Consider the following 14,539-nt stretch of genomic DNA (forward strand, 5'->3'; position numbering starts at 1 on the left):
TCTACCTTCTGTCCTCACTCCCATTCTCTGCCTCTCTTTTTTTATTTCTGTTGTCTTTGTTATGCATCTGTAGTTCTCTTTCTCCCCCTCTCTTTCTCTGCTTTACATATAATCTTTAAAAAGCCTCATCTATCTTTTACAGATGTTTAAAAATATTACCCATAAAAGTTGACCTCACTTGTGCTTTTTCAGCAGTTCTTTTCCTGTTATTGCTGACTATTGTCAGCAGTACATGAGATGAAATTGTAGTGATACACTTTGTAACTGTCATGTTCTTCCTGATTCTTTGGGCAGTGTCCGGTCCAGTGCAGTCTTCTGAATTATGCTTAAGTAGTTATTTCCCTTTTAGCTGCTCAGACTTGAACCAGATATAGAAAATAAATGCTGCAGAAAATGTGTTGGTCTCCTTGATAAGATTTATTCTAATGCTGGTCTCACTGAAAACAGCGAAGAATTCTTGTGAGAGTCCATGACTGCAACATTTGGTCATGTAGCAACAGGCCATTTAATTTCTTTTTCACCATTCTCAACCCTTCTGAGTCCTTCTCATCTTTGTTTCTTTGCATTGAGCATCTCTGGCAATTCTGTCTGAGAAGGATGATTTAGGATGACTTTTCAGCCAGAAGGTCTGCTTTGTAAAATGTTGATGTAAGCTTGTAGCCAGTTATGAAACTCCAGGATCTGACATGTATGGAGTGCAGAATTGTTTTGTAAATCTACTTTTAATAAATAGACAAGATAGATCTCAATAGATTCTTTCAGTATATTTTGCTAGTGTAAGTATTTGAAAACAAAAACAGTTTCTTTGGAGAAAGGAGACTCTCACTTATATAACTGCCCTGTACTGTTTCCTCGTGCTTGTTGGCACAGTCTGGATGGAGGATAGACAGAATGGCGATGTACTCTGATAGTGTTTGGGTCATAGGTGAACACGCTATAAATTAGAGCAGCCTTAAGGCAGCTTTAAATTATACTGGCTGTCAAGCAGGTCCCTTACCAAAGCTCCAAATACTGGGTGACTTTGAGCCAGTCTTTTTTCCTTCTGTTCTTGTATGTCAGCCAGAATGGCAAATTGTGAGTGGAGAATCTGTGTGAGGGGAAAATATATTAGCAGGTGGGACAGATGGTGATAAAGGGAATAACGTTAGGAAAAAACGCTGGCTCAGACTGAAGTCTAATTTCTAAGTCCTTTCCTGCGGTATGGGTCTGTTTCTGGAGATTAACTGCAGTCACCAGAAAGGGGTTTCTAGTCACTAGAAAATACTGTACTGTGGTATGTGTGCATGTGTGAAAGTTATGATAGGAATGTTTGCCACATCATGCAATATAATAGTAATTTGCCATTTCTGTACCTTCATTTCAAATTAAAAAAAATGTATAAATGAAGGAAAAATGACATCAGGCATTGACAAATAAAATAAAGCTGGATTCATTCGAGGGCACTTCACAGTTGCTTCTATGGAAACAAGTTACGGCTACAACTTCAGAAACTATTGGTAATGATATTTCAAAGAAAGCTGCTATTTACGTGCAAGTAACCTAAGTAATCCAGGATTGTGGGAATGGAAATAACAGAAAACTATTTTTATGCTTATATAAAACATATTATTTAAAGTGGATGTTGCCAGCATTTGAATACCAAATTCCCCTTCTGAAGACATTTCTTTTTAGAATGCAGTGTTGTGCTTTTTAGGTGGATTATATGAATTTCACTGCAATATCTATCTAACAGGGGACTTCAAGAGTTTTTCCCCGAATAGGAGGGGAGGAAGTATAGGTAGTAGGGAGTAGTGAGTCCCTCTGCTAGCTGTTCACTGTTTTTAATTTTCATGGTCAATAGGTCAGAATGAGAACTTTGTTCATATTAGTTACTACTGAAATACTTTTAAGTTTGACTCACTTCTCCAGTTAAAAAGCTAACCCTGGCTGCGCTGTGATTTACAAGATACCTAATGTGTTGCACTTAGAGTTAACCCATCACCAGTAATCTTGGAACAGATGAGAAACATCAGAAGGAGCAATGATTATGCTTAAGTTTCCTGTATTGTAGAAAATGTCAAATCTCCAGGATTTACTTACCCAACTCCTTCCACCACAGTGAAATCTTTTTTTTATCCCTAACTTGTTTATGTATATTTTGAAAGAACTGGCTGTAGCTTGTGACCATAACCTAAGAAGTTATACTTGTAATTTTTGTGTATTGTGAGCATCAGATTTCTAGGAAAGGCATATAAAACCAGTAATTGAAACTGCAGCCATCCTCTGTATGATTGAATGTATTTCAGAACGTTGAATCAGAGATTGCACGTATTGGGTTTTGCTGTTGTATATGCCTTTTCGCAAACAGTAGTATCGTGAAATAACATATGAGTAAGGCACTTAATTTGTGTAATTTGATAAATTTTATAAGCTCTTTAATGTATCCATTCTTCTTGTTCTACTGTCACAAGACAGAATGAATGTTGTTTGGATAACCTAACAGTGTATTTCTCTATTTTATCATAATTTGGTTTCTTTTAATATGTACATTAGCTCTGACTTTGAGTTCATAATACTTGGTCTTAAAGGCATCTATGAGTGCCTTTTTTATCCTCATGTTATCAATCTATATGCAGAAACATGATTTTAGTCTCTATGTAACCTTCTGTCATGGAATGCATTTTCTCTTCAATGAGAGACTAATAGAGGAAGATACTTAAGGTATTATCTATTTCTATTCTGTTTTTCTATATTTTGATGATTTGAAGCTATATAAAATTAGTTAGTCATCTTAATCGTGTAAAGCAAAGTTATTTTGTTAAAATTTTGAAGGGCACATTCACCACTATAAGTGCCAAAATTGTGCAGACCACCTAAGGAATGCTGGTTAGTGTGCTATGCCAAAACAGAGTAAAATAGCTATAGTTTACAAGTTAATCTGAATTGACTTGCTAATACGGAGAGTTGTGGTAGTGGAATGAAAAAGATGTGAGTGGAGTTCCTACACCTGAATGGCTCCTCATGTTACCCTAAATAACTGGGATTATTTCTGCATAGTCTTCTGTGGACAGACCCAACCTTCCTGGGCTCCAAGCCAGTGGGATGTGAGCCCATGGCAGACCTGAGGCTATATAGCCAGGTTAGTGTAGTGCTGCTCTCAAACTAGTAATCCCTGTTGAGATCTTGGACTTGCTAGACTGAATACAATACTATGCTAGTATGTTTGCATGGCTTCCAGTTTGAAACTGGCTCATGTCTAGCTGTGTGAGACAGTGGATATAGGAGATTTCTGTGGTGCTGTATGCCTCAGTATTTGTTTCTTGCATTGCCACAATGTCTTAGAGCACTATGTGAACTTTGTTCTAGTTTGTCTGCCATTCTGCTAGGGACTGTACAAACTAGAACAAAAAGATTGTTTTTGCACTGTAGGTATATCCTACAAATAAACAGCCAAAATCTCTTCACAGAGATCTGTAGCTGTAAGAATTTTCTCCTTTGGGTGAAGTATGAAGAAACTGAAGATGTATTTCCAAGGCAGGTGTTTGTGCTTCAAGTTGAAACATTGCCAATAAAAATTTGAAGGATGTTGATTTTGTTCTTACAGGTCCTGTCACACAGATGTTGCTCTTCCCTGTAATAGGACCGTTAGCTGCATATTTTAAAACATGTAGCCTTGGCATCAAATTACTGTAAACTTACTGGGTTTGCACAAAACACAGAGAAATGAGTCTGTTTCTTTGCCTTATTTCACTTTCCTGGCAAATAATATAATATAATATAATATTAGCATTATATATAAATACCATTAAAGATAAAGAATAGGTCTGTATCTTTTCTGGAAACACATTAAAATTTATAAGTAAGGTGCACAGTAGTGCATGTTAAGATTTTATACAGGAGTGATCTATACAATTAAGAGGTAGATTAGATCTTACTGCTTTATGCAAATTTTTTTAGTATTGTTAATACACATTAGAAACAGGTGAAAGATTCCTATTTTCTATAGAGAAAAATATCCCTGTTTCCAGAACAGTCTTTCAGTGGAAAACCCAATGAATTGTTGCATTTTCCATGTTTACATTAATGAAAAGGGTTTACATAATGGGTTTAGATATTTTCATATCTATCTCTTCCCCTCTACCTCATTCTCAATTTGTCATTTTGTACTGACATCAGTAATTTATTTAGCTTGCAAAGCATACAGGCACTCAGTGAGAGAGTTTGTAGCTGTTGATTCTGCTGTGAATTTTGAGGAGAATGCCCTGGTTTGATGTTAATTTCTTATTTCCTTTTTAACATTCTATATTAGCCCACATTTTAAATTTTGATTAATCAGAAAAAATATTTCTTTTGTGAGCAAAGTTGTGTGGGAAAAAATTAGCAAAATGTTTTATAGTGATTTCCCAGTCTCTTGATGTTGTGAAATGAGCAATAACTCCCAAAAATGTGTATATAGGAAAGCTGCTTTTATAAACTGTCTTGAAGCAGTAGAAGACAATCAATTAGAGATCTATATAATGTTACCCAGTAAGGCATTTCCAGAAGGTTTATGTCCTGGAATCACAGCTCGTGCAGTCCAGCCTCCCATTGAGTGTGGGACTGTCATCAGCACTAGGTCAGGTCAGCTGTTGCTTTGACTGGTATGTGCTGCACTGCACTCCTCCCCTAAAGAAAATGTGTTTTCCAAAGTCCGATCTGAACTTTCTAAGCAAAAACTGTGGAACTTGCCACATCTTAGGTCATCTGGATACAATTTCCATGGAAGTGCATAGCTTTAGCCACTGTTAGATCAGGGTAGCAAGCTAGAGGCTGCTTCTGTTGTTATTACAACAGTATGCAGCATTTATCTATCTTACTCCATTTGAGAATCAGCTATTGCTTTCAGAGAGGTCATTCTGGTTTTATCTTGATTTCACCTGAAGCTATTTATTTAGCTTTTTGTTGATGGCAATTAAATGATTTGCCTACTGTTATCCATTCAATCAAAAAGAGATTGGAGAGTAATAGTATTATTACATCACAGTGCCTTCATATCACTTGATTATGTCTCCTACTAGGGTACGTATATGCTGCAGAATTACTTCAGGTGACTTACAATCAAATATATTCCCTCATCTTCATCTTCCAATAAGAAAACCAGCTACAATGAACAGAAGATTGAGTGCCAAGTGGTTCCTTGGCATTCTGTATCCACACAGGCATTGCACACAGTCATTTGAATGTTACTAATAATGGCAGGAATTCATCCTGTGGTTGCAGCTCACTATTAATTGCACTCTTCTACGAAATATGTTTCCAGCATATTACAAGAATCCTGTGTTATAAAGGTATAAATCCAGGAGTTTATTAAAGAAGGCGAATACAAGCTGGGCAAGATTGACTTAGGCATCTGCTGCTTTCCTTCCAGCTATCAGGAAAGTGTGGTTAGAGTAATGATGATCAACACCCAGTGTGCTTGCAGTAGAGATTCCTGTTTTGGCAAGAGAGAGAAGAAACAAGGCCCAAGATGTGATAATGAATGTTTCAGTGGTTGTTGGCTGTTAGGAGAAAGTGCCTTTCCTGAAGGAGACCATGCAAGTTGCCTGCACACCTAGAGCACTAATGCAGCTCAGTATTGCCGAGTATGACTCTATTTGACAGATAGTGCTTCCGAATCAGGTCTGTTATCACAGAGTAGTGGTAATAGAGAAGCATCACTGATTCTTCCTTCAGGACTGTGGTAGCCCAGAAATGCTACAGAGCAAGGACATGTTCTTAGAGCTGTGAAAATAATTCACCGTGATTCTTCCATGCTAGGCTAAGAGATGATTTCTCAACAGTCTGCAAAGTGTTTTTTCATGCCCTTGGGAACCTATCTGTCTTGTGGCATTTGAGATCTGTGGTCACTCTGTTCAGTGTAAACCCCATGGCAAGAAGTAGTTCTTCTGCATTTCTTCTGAGAAAAGGAATGTCCCTCAAATAGTTACAGGGTTTTAGCTAGTGTCAAGAAACTGATTGTCCTATTATCTGAAGTTCTTGGATTTGTAAATAAAACCAATTGTCTTCAACAAACAACATGAGCTTTTAGCCAACGTAAAAGGAAGATGCTGGAAGAACAGCCAGGGAGCAGTTTTGTTGAGTTAATTTATAGCACACGGAAAGTGATGCTTTATCTTCTTTTTAACTAGGAGCTTAAGATAAGGTTTCTGTAAAAGCACAGAGGTTGTACTAGAATTTTGGAAATTATGTTTGGTTCATATCTTTATCTGGTTTTATTTTGTCTGAAAGTGAAGAATTGCTTTTAAAATGCAAGGCTTTAGCACCAGCCAGTGATCCACAAAGGAAACTCTGGCCCCCCCAAACTTATAAAATCCATATTGTCCATGCCTATTTTCAAGAATTCTTAATTTTTTCCAAATGGCACTGTGGTATTGAGTCCTCAGATTTGATATTAAATGGATTCTTGGTTCAACATATAGGAATGAGAACTACAATTAAGGAAGAGAGTTTGGTCTTTTTTCCATATGAACGTGTTGGACTTTCTGCTTGCTTGTGAAATTATCCATATATCCATATGAACTAATAGCCTAGAGAGGTCGAAAAGTTTTATCTTAATCCCACACTTATTACCTGTTTACAAGAAAGTATTGAATATGCTTAGTTGACAAAATATGGCAATTTCTGTGGCAGATCAAGAGGTAAAATTCATGGCAATTTGTAAAGCTTAACTTGTGTCTACCAGTGTGAGAGAGAGGGATGGAATAAGGCAAAAGGCAGGTGTGATCAACTGAATATTTGAAATTATTCCTTAAACATATGTGTAAGAGACTGTACCATGAAAGTTTTTGCAATTTATATTCCTGAAAGACTTTTTTTAAATTTGGGGTGCCATCATTCCATAAATCCACTTCCCTGCATGTCTGCAAGCTTATTCAAATCAGGCTAAGAAGATTTAACTGTAACTGCACAGGACTCAGGCATGTGAGATTATGACTCTATTGGCTATTCCACATAATGTGTTTGTTACTGGACAGGCTACTTAGGCCAAATATTTCTTACTTGTCTGTCGGAAATGAGGTTTTCAATTCATTTCTTCCATCAATATAGCTACTTTTCTTGAAAGTGTAGATATATCTCGTTTTTCATGTTTCAGTTTCTTTGTGTGAAATAGAAATGATAGTGTTTCCTGAACCCTAAGACAGTAGTATCTTAAATCTTTGTACACCAGTTTTTTAAGTTTTGTGTTTATAAAGCATTATTTGAAGGTCTAAAATACTGTGACTCTGTTTAAAAAAAAAAAAAAAAGGCGGTATCAGTGAAATGTCGTGGATCTTTATATTCTAGTTTTGTGTCACAGGCCAGTGTGAGCCCTCAGCTTGTGTTAGACTCAAACCTTCTTCTAGGCAAACTCTTTCTAAAAATGAACTGTTGTGTTTGTGCTACAGCGCAGAAATACAGTGGTTGTGAGGCAAAGAACAGCTCAGCATTAGAAATTGTGTTAACTGAGTTGTCAGATCTTTTGAGAAGAAGCAACAGATATTAATAATGAATAATATGAGTAGTGTAATTGGTTAATGTATTTCATTAGTGAAGAGGGGGGTCGTAATCTTGTATTTATGGAAATATTTGAATATGAGTCTATGAGATTTTCTGTACGAGGAACGGGGCTATTATATAATTGTGGCTTATGATGTCTCTTATCATTCTATATGGAATTGCTTCTTTCTAATCAAAAGCCCAGGTATATCTAAGTTGCAGTCAGGACGTTCAATTGTATGGCAAAAGCAGACTTTTATATAGCTAGCTTGACCAGCAGTAGCAGTGAGTTTCATCAACGTAGATTTCAGAGCAGTGCAATGAATGACTACATTAAAGCCTGCTCATACTTGCTCTCCATTCACACTTTCTGATTGTGGTAGACCGCTATTGCCCTGTTCAGTTAAATGACATAGCTGTTAATAGTTAACATGACCAAAATGTAATAATGCATGGGTCTGTGCAGTTTCTGGCCCTATGTTTAATAGTTTTATCAACATTTTGGTGGCTTATACTTTAAGGAACTAGCCATACTTGAAATGGTTTATGTAATTCTTTGATAAGTAATATACTAGATTACTGTGTAATAGATCTGAAAATCCCATTAGCTGGAGAGGAGGAGACCAGCTCTGTTAAAATCAGATAAATTATTCCTTAAGATTTTCTTAATATCAGGTAGAGGCTTTCCTAAAGATCCATAGGAATTCCATTCCCTCATCTTTCTTAGTTTAAAAATAAAATCCTTTGAAACTTTTATCAGTGGAGAAAGAGAATAATGATAAAGGGACAAACCAAAGGGATTATTAGTTCATTTAAGTTTCCTGCAGCAGTAAACGTGGGTGAAGCTATAAAGATTCTGGTAGTTTTGCCTCCTTTGTAATCTGAATTCCCTCAAAGGTGGAGGAAGGGGTCTCTACTAACTGAAGTTAGCTTTGGGTTGAATCAATGTGAGTTGATGCAGAACATCATTTGAGTACATACAGAACCTTTAAAATTCAGTTAGTGCCATTGAAATCAATGACATTATGCATTATCCATGTGCTTGAGCATTTTGTAGGGTAAGAACAGTCTATCCGATGCTTACTCTACTGGCTGGCCAGACTGTAGCTTTCTAACATCTTGATTTTCCCTTCTGGTGCATTTTGACAGCTTCAGATTGCATTTTGAGCTGTGCTGCTGCTCTAGGCGCCCTGTTCAGCCTCTAAGGGAAGAAATCTACCTCAGTTCCAAACACTTTTCTGGCCTCTTGCTAGACATCAGGTTTACTTCCCTGCCTACCTCTCCAAATCAGACATTACCTGATTAGAGTGGAGCATCCATCAGGTCAGGAGAAAGGTTAAAGAAGCCAGAGGAAATGCTGTTCCCTCCTCCTTTTCTTCCCATTGCCTGGGGTAGGGGGGTGGTGGTGGTAGAAGCTCATTCTTTGATTTGACAAATATTTGTTTGATATGTTTGATAAATATCTGTTATGAATGATTTAGGTAAATGTCTTGCAGAGGATGGGCTAGAGAAAGTCCTTCCAGGCCTGTCTTCTGTGCTTTCATGATTGATTCACAACTGATCCAGAGCCTTGATTCCCTTTTGCTTTGTCATCTGTTCTGTGCTTTATTACCCATCATGCAGTCAACCTGATGCAGTTTCCAGGCACCACTCCAGATACCTGTGCTAACAAATATTGCCAGATCAACTCTTGGGGAAGCTTTATGTTGAAAAATTTCTGGGTATTCTCCCTTGGGTAGCAGAAGACATTTTGTTATGTTTTGTTTCTCAGTTTTTATAGTAGCAAGATTAGAATTTTCTTCCTGCTCAAAACTTATTGTATCTTGGCATACTTTCCATTTTCAAGCCTCAGGCTGTGTTGTAAATGTAAAATAGTAATGACTATAAAGGGATTATAGGCTAGCTTAAATTAACATTACTTTTTTCTCTTACAAGCTAGTAATAATTTTATAGACACTGTTATTATTGTCATCAGAGCCATTTTGGGCTTAGTCCTATACAGAAAGTGATGGCCTCTTGTAGTCTGTTCCAAAGAAAGTAAGGATAGGAAAAGAAACAAGAGCACGGAAGAATGGTTTGCCCACAGTCACGAATAGAACACAGATCTCACTCAAGTAGATCATGCAGCTGTGGTGTCAACTAGTAATTAGAGGATAGAGCTGAGAGGTTAGTTAGCAAACTAGGCAAAAATAAACTCTCTTAGAAAAGGCAGAATTTGGTTGCATCCAGTGGAACAGTATTCAGCATTTCTATTTCTAAGGCAGGATTTAGGAACAGGCAGAGCAGGCGACTGCTTGTTTTGCCCCAGTGGAGGAGAAAAGGACCAGCTGCCCTAAAACCACGCACATCCCCTGTGACCTTTTTCCATCTTGTAGTTGCACAACCCAGCCTGCTGCTTTCTGCTCTGATGCCAGTGATGGAGGAGTTGGCATGTCATCCCTGACACCTCTCTGAGTCTGGCAATAGTTTGGCACAAGCCGCATTGGTTTGTGCAGTAGTTGCTGTTATTAAGCATGATGCACTACATCAGCCTACAGAAAGCAGAACCACGTGGTGAAGGCTCTTCCTGGATCAGGTTGCAGATCCCTGTGAGCTGTTCATACTAGCTGCTCTACAGGAGCAATTATGTGCAGCAAATAGTACCACAATAGAACCCTGCCATATGTGGCTGCTGGCCTGGAATATGTAATGGATGACCTTGCCAGGCAGCTGGGAGCACTGCTTAGATCAGCAGGAAAACAGGGACCATTCCTTGTCACCTGCAAGGGGCTGAACAAGCAGCAGGAGAAAGATGCTGTTTTGTTTGTTGTCCCTGCTCTACTACTGCCCACAGAGTGAGAGCTGCAAGGCCAAATAAACTTGTCCAAGAGATTTCAGCTTTCGAAGGTGAATTAGCAAGCCTTTCTCTCCAGCTTTCTCCAGCCTAGTCCTATACCGCTGCTTCTCCTTGGCAGAGCAAACCCCTTCTCTTCAGCCTGTCATACAGTAAGAGCCTCAGGTTCAGGAGGTAAGGTGGAGGGTGTTGTGGGAAGATAGTAGCTGCTCCTGCACAAGGAATAGCCATTCCTAAGGTAAGGGTGGGTGTGTTGGGGAGGGCCCAAAGGCAATGATGAGGGTGCTACAGCCCCTCGTCCGAAGGACCAAAGGGCAGGAAAAAATATCATCATCCCTGGAACCCTCCTCAAAACCACTCTGTTTAGTCCCAGCCTTGTTCACTCCACCTCCCGCTGGCTTCACCTTGCTGCCTTTCCCCTCAGTAATTCCTCATTCTCTTTGTAATCTGTCTCCTCAAAGTTTACTCTGCTGCAGCAGTCATATTTTGCTGTTCATGAGCACAAGGGCAAAACAGGTTATTCAGTTTTGGCTACGCTTCCATGTCTGTTATTGCATCAGGAGGATACACTTAAAAACTCAGCATAAGTAATAAAAAAGAATAATTGCAGTTGCCTGCTTTGTGATCTCGAATGAATCACCTTGGCTAGAAGTTAGGGAGGTTAATTATTTCATCATAATAGACCAGAGATACTCTCATTCAGTCTATGTTAATGTTTTGAGGATCTCTGCTGAAACTTGCTGTTATGGTTATGTAATTTGTAAGTTGTTTTACAGCTGAGGCTGCCAGTTCTGTTTATACTCAACACTCAATGTGATAGAAATGCTTGGCCCAGTAGAGTGTTTAGAAAAGTTTGGGTATGTCAAATTACACCTGTTACAGCTGCTCAACCTACTGCTTATGGCCTAGTCGTTTCAGTGCAATGAAAATTACCTAGTAGGCAAGGATCAGCTGGGAAGGCATTGGCAAAATTTGAGGGAAAGAGTAGGACAAGATAGGCATTCACCATTTGCACTCACCCCAGCAGCTCTCTCGGGTAAACATCAAATGAGAAAAGTAGGAGGGTAGCAATGAGAGTAACAGCTCTGGACTGAGGCTACTGCTAGCTCCAAATCTGCTTAGGGATAGTGCAGAGGCGGGGTGGAATGAGCACTAAACTGACATCCTGGCTGTAGGCACCAAAATGTCTTGCTGCAGCTTTGGTTAGAAATGGTATTTATCAGTACGTAACTTTTAATTTGGCTTGGTTTATAGTTTACAAGATTTGTTTTGATCAAATGATGAATTTAGGTTCAGGAAGTCACATTGTGTCCTCTTTGCTTGGGATCAGTAAATTTTCAATCTGGAAGAAGTTGTGTTGGAATCAACAGGCACCTTTCAGATAAGGGGCTATTGAAAAAAGTGTGTGTGGTCGAGGTAGTAGGTGCTTGCAGGTGTAGTGTTATAAAATACGCTGACAATCACCATTATCCAGCTGGCCTCCCCACCACTCCCTCAGGCAGGGCAATCTGTTTCTTCCTATTTCTTATAAGAGTTCCCAGAGCTGGGACTTATGCACATACATCTTGTATGTACTGTACTGCTGTGAAACTGGAAAGTTTGCCAGACTGGGGATAAGTCTTTGTCGTTCTGCTTTGGGCAACGAGGGCCAAATGGCTGCATTTGGTTATTACATAGACTGTGTGCCATGTCTGTTTCTTTCTTCACTTCCCTTTTGTCTCTTCATTTCCCAGTTTTGTTTCCAGTTTAATGGCTTTATTAGGCAGCAGTGTCAGAAAGTGCGTGAGAGTGTGTTCATAAACAAAGCAGGCAAAACACAAACCTAGTTGAAAATTGCCCTTTGTACTGTCAGTATGAACAGCGGGGTTGTGGATGGGTGTTAACGCTAAACCCTAATGCATCCTTAATGCTGCTTTCAGGGTTGGAGCAATGTTGGCAAAGCAAAGAAATAGATTGCCATTTATAAAGGTCATAGGTGATACCATGGTATTACCGTGACAATTTTTCAATATGAATGATGCTAAGGGTAATAGGCACTGATATTAGTCACCTGGCCTTGCTCCGCACTCTTTTTGCAGGTCCTGCTGTGTCTCTGTTTTCCCTCCCACCAGTGTTGCTTGAGCAGCACAAGAAGATGCTGGCGCAGAATTTCTGGGCATGCTAAGCCAAGGGCAGGGGCCTGGGGGGTGGAGGAGGGTGTCTCTCATCCAGGCAAGGGGTTGTATAGGGGGCCTTATCACTCAGAGATTTAAAAGAGGTTGCAGGTGCTGGCAGTACTTTGTGCTGTAGACTACATTGTGAGTGGGAGTACCCTAAGGATGGGTTTTCCAAGACCCCACTAACTCCTGTCAGAAAGATGGAATGTATTACAGTACTTGGTGGTGTCTTGTCTTAAAAAGTGTTGGAATTCTGAAAGATTCAGCTGATTTTGTGTGTTGTCAACTTGTTGCACTTGCTGATTGATAAAGAGAGGGAGAGAAGTACAATAGAATGAATAAAGAGGAAGATCTCTAAGAAAGAAAATAGGCAACAATAATGGCCAAAAACATGTTTTAAATGCAAGTTTAACAGGTTTTGTCATAATTATAGGGATCAGGAAAACTGCCTTCTTGCCTGTTTAATGACTGTTGCCCTGTCTATGCAGTTTAGTCAATATTTGAGGCCTTTTGCAGGGTGTTCTTGAAGTTATTTGAAGGAGGAGTTATGAGTCAGGTGTCACATCTGATGTTGGCAGGTCAGGTGTTTTCCAGATGCCTGAACAAATGCTGAAGGAAGTGAGAAATGGCAGGCAGGCTCCTTGTTCAGAGCGTGCAGCTCCAGGAAGCTCTGTGCTCAGGAAGCTCTTTGTTTCCTTTCAGGATAACCATCATAGCTACATCTCCAGGCTTTCTGCCTTCAGCTGGCTCAGCCTGAAACCCAGTCTGGTGATTTCTGTTTATGACTGCAAGAAGGTCACCAGTGCTTGGGGCAGATGTGAAGTAAGTAGTGTGGGCTATTGCTTTGGGCCACATGTACTGCTCTTTGTGATTGCCCATCACGAAGGAGTACCCCTTTATTGAACTTGCAGGTGAGAGTGGTTAGCCCAGTCCCCTGTCTTTAGTGAGCCAGTGTAGGAGTGACTTTCAGTCAGGGACACTCTCTGCATTAGCCATTAGCACATAACAGTGTGACTGTATTAGAGTGACATAATTTTATTAAATTCTCTCTCATATGACAGAAGCTTTGTCACTCTGCCCAAGGATCTTTTGAGCCCCAGGTCTCTAAGGCTGGAGAAAAATTTTGGTGGCAAAACTGGATCAAGGAGTCCCCAAATGCTCCCATCGGGGCACATTTTTTCCCTTGTGGCTGTAGCTCACTGCTCTCTCTACATCTGTTCATGAAACTGCAAGATGAACCAGGTTAAAATTATTCCTTATCCTTAAAATAAATATTGTTTGTTAACCCACATGAGCTGAGAGAGTGAACTGTTCTATAGTTCTAGTGCTTGCAGTTCTTATAGTGCCTTCAACTAGTTGTGTTACCAAAACTGAGGAAGTGGCAAACACAGGCAGGAATTAGCAGGTTGATGGGAGGAGTGCAGGACAAGACTCTATGATATTTCTGGTTTCCAAACCAGTTTATTGTAAAGATAATTATCTTCATGAAAATGGCCTGAGATGAGACAGAAGCATTAACTTCAGGGTTTATATCACTGGCAAGAAGAATTCTTAGAAGCTCTGATTCAAGCATCTCTGTCCTGAGATAAAGCCATAAATGTGTTCTGCATCGTTGCATAAGTCCCACTGACATCCTACTCTCATCTAATGTTTTCCTGAACGAAGTCTTATAGTGTGGATAATTGCTAGCACTGTTTTCTGGCTTTTATTTCGATGCATGCTCTTCTGTGTTATCTTTTTTTCAAAGTGCATGATAAGAGATTGTCAGGTAAAATTCATTTTTATTTTCAGTACATCACTAATAGTGCTTTTCCCATTGGAGCATTCACTGCCAGCAGGATAAAGGGTACTCTAAAGAGTTAAGAAGAGTAATTGTGTTTTCATCAGCTTATGTATTAGTACAACCAGGCTAATGCACTGTAGTATCTAGACAAGCCCTATAATTGGAGATTGTCTAAAACAAGCTTTTAGCGATTCACGTGCTCCAGCTCTCAGTTAATTTCACATCTAAGCCATTAAGCAAAAAAGAACAGTAAAAAATAGGCCACTGTTTGTT

General features: G+C 39.3%; 1 protein-coding gene across 4 annotated transcripts in view; it reads left to right on the forward strand.

Annotated features, from left to right (window-relative positions):
- Positions 1–14,539, forward strand: part of BCAT1 (branched chain amino acid transaminase 1) — a 69,305-nt gene that overhangs the window by 21,977 nt on the left and 32,789 nt on the right. The window contains exon 1 of one of the 4 annotated variants that reach the window (XM_064515906.1): positions 13,200–13,305. The exons of the other annotated variants lie outside the window; for them this stretch is intronic. The gene's annotated coding sequence lies outside the window, so the exon portion shown is untranslated. Of the gene's footprint in view, positions 1–13,199; positions 13,306–14,539 lie in introns of those variants that run through there. 4 annotated transcript variants of the gene reach the window in all.

Source organism: Dromaius novaehollandiae, chromosome 1 (assembly GCF_036370855.1).
Source record: "Dromaius novaehollandiae isolate bDroNov1 chromosome 1, bDroNov1.hap1, whole genome shotgun sequence".
NCBI lineage: Eukaryota > Metazoa > Chordata > Aves > Casuariiformes > Dromaiidae > Dromaius > Dromaius novaehollandiae.